Here is a 2,853-nt window from a genome sequence, read left to right as displayed (position 1 = left end):
TTTAGGTGCATCTGCTTTTTTACCCAATAATTATTCTGATTATAAAAGTTAACAGTCATTGTAGTGAATTTTGGAAATTATATGAGGAGAAAATGAAAAACCACCATGTGGGGGCAATGATTTTAATTGCACTCTTTCTACCAATCATGCCATGTCTTGTCAGTTATATTTTTGGAAACTTTCTCTTGCCAGCTATTTTTACAAATGCATATTTTTTTGTGTAGGGCTGTAAAATATATACAAAATTTCTATAAAACATGACTATTTGATATATAACTTTAAATAGAAATGTAGTATGAATAATTAATTCATACACATGGTTAAAAAAAGGATACTGTTAAAATAACATCTCAGAAACTGATTACAAGCACATGTTAAAGTTTTATTTAAATAATACATGTACAAATTTTTGTATGAGACAAACTTGAATTGTAAACTTTCACTTAAAGTACAACAATAAAATAAAAAATAATACAAAAAAAGTTTTATTAAAAGCTTGTTTCCAAGTGGGCTGTAGGAGCCCTGGTTGCTTAGTGGTTAAAGCGATCTACTGCTAACCAGAAGGTCGGCGGTTCAAAACCAGTAGCTGCTCTGTGGGAGAAAGATGTAGCAGTCTGCTTCCATAGAGATCTACAGCCTTGGGAACCAACCCTATGGGGTTGATATGAATTAGAATCAACTTGACAGCAGTGAGTTTGGTTTTTGGGTTTCTAAGTGGGCTAAGTTAAAGATTGCTCTCCTCAAAGCCAGCTTATAGCAAACAAGAATGTTAAGATCATTGTCGTTAGGTTGGGTATAAAATAAAGAATACCTGGAATCATTAGTTATTTTGTAAGACTGGTTGAATGTCACTGTCCTCTACCAAGGCTGCCAGTCAGCTAGATGAATTTTCTAGACTTTATGCCCATTAGAGTCTATCAGAAATGGTAATAACTTGCCAAAAACAGCAGTTAATGACATCAGACTACAAAACTTAGATTTGAAACACATTTCTTTCTTAGTACAGGAGAGGATAGAGGAAACTTCCATTCCTGCTGCTGGTCCTAGTCTCTCTGCCCAGAAGCAACCACCATTAGCGTTGGTTGTAATAGGTACATGCTCTTTCAAGATCCATCTCTTGTCAGCAGTGTGGTATGCTCCTAACTGTATATATATTCGGAAAGGGGAGTCTAGCGCATAGCCTAGAGTGGATCTTGTTCAACCTTGTTCATCTTTAAAGACTAGAACGAAATCCACTGCTTTCTCCTAGATTAATCCAAATTCCTCTGCATTAGGACACCGCCCCCCGCCTTAGTTCTGTCTTTGTTAAATTGGCTTCAGATGCTTATACTTTGACATTTCCTATAGTCCTTCACATTATCTTGAATTGTTCTCTACTGTCCGAGTCTATGAGTGCCTGGGTGGTGCAAACATTAATGCACTTAGCTGCTGACCAAAAGGTTGAAGGTTCAGGTCCACCCAGAGGAGCCTTGGAAGAAAGTCCTGGTGATCTACTTCTGAGAAATCAGCCATTGAAAACCCTATGGAGCACAGTTCTACTGTGAAACACACGGGGTTGCTATGAGTCCGGATCGACTGGATGGCAACTGTTTATCTGTGTCTAGGTTCTGACTGTCCAGATGGATTCTACTGTAGGAAAGTTTGGGCATTCTCTTCAATTTTTATAACTAATACACCAGTTAGCATAATTCTGATCTCAGTTGGTAAACAAAATAATTAAATGAATAAGAGATACAGTTCTGGGTAGGGGAAGTATCATGATAAACTAACAGTATAAAGGCTGTTTCCAAAAGGTTGCAAAATACTTTCATAGCTTTTACCTCATTTGATTCTTGTATCAATCCTGGACGTAGGTACTATTCTTATTATCCTGCTGCCTCCCTCCTGAGCTTACTATTTAGGATGTGAAATAAAAGGGCAAGAGATGGGATGATACTGAAGGGCAGGTCATTACAGAGAAGCTATCATTGTGGTACACAGCTCATTTATTTGTAAACATTTCCTGAGCACCTAATATGCTCCCAGGAGCCTTGGTGGCACAGTGGTTAAGTACTCAGCTAGTAACCACAAGGTTGGCGGTTCAAACCCACTAGCAGCTCCGCGGGAGAAAGATGTGGTAGTCTGCTTCTATAAAGATTACAGCAATGGAAACCCTTTGAGGCAGTTCTACTGTCCTATAGGGTTGCTATGGGTCGGAATTGACTCAATGGCAGCAGGTATGAAAAATATAAATACTTATTCCTGTCCTTTCTAGGCATTTGGTAAGAGAGACAGGTTTTCTAAAACCATGCAGCAAGTATTATAACAGAGATATAAATAAGGTAGAACCCCAGAATATAATGCAATTAATTACACTAGGCAGGCTTTGCTGGGAGAGATCTGAGCTGAAGACTAGAAGATGAAAAGGAGTTTGCCACATAAGGGCAAGAAATGGCCATTCCAGAGCTGAGGGACAAGTTTGTGTTGAAGCCAGGAGAAAAGAAAAGCTTGAAAAGGCCCCAGATCATAGAGCTGGGGAGAGAGGCGCTTCCAGGCTGCAGGAGATGTTGTTGGAAAGGTAGGCTAGTCATGGTTCCAAACTTTCTCTGCTTCCTCAAGGAGCATTGAATTTTAACTTCTAGACCAGTGGTTTCTAAGGGAGCTGATTGTCAGGATTACCCAGGGAGCTTCTTGAACAGATTCCAAGGCTCTGTTGTTGTGTGCCATGAAGTTGATTCTGACTCATAGAGACCCTGTAGGACAGAGAAGAACTGTTCCATAGTATTTTCTAGGCTGTAATCTTTACTAGTCAGTGAAAAAGAGGAAGACCCTCAATGAGATGGATTGACACAGCGGCTACAAAAACAGGCTCAA

Source organism: Trichechus manatus, unplaced genomic scaffold (genome assembly GCF_000243295.1).
Source record: "Trichechus manatus latirostris isolate Lorelei unplaced genomic scaffold, TriManLat1.0 scaffold00005, whole genome shotgun sequence".
NCBI classification, from domain to species: Eukaryota; Metazoa; Chordata; class Mammalia; order Sirenia; family Trichechidae; genus Trichechus; species Trichechus manatus.
Note: the sequence above shows the minus strand (reverse complement) of the source record.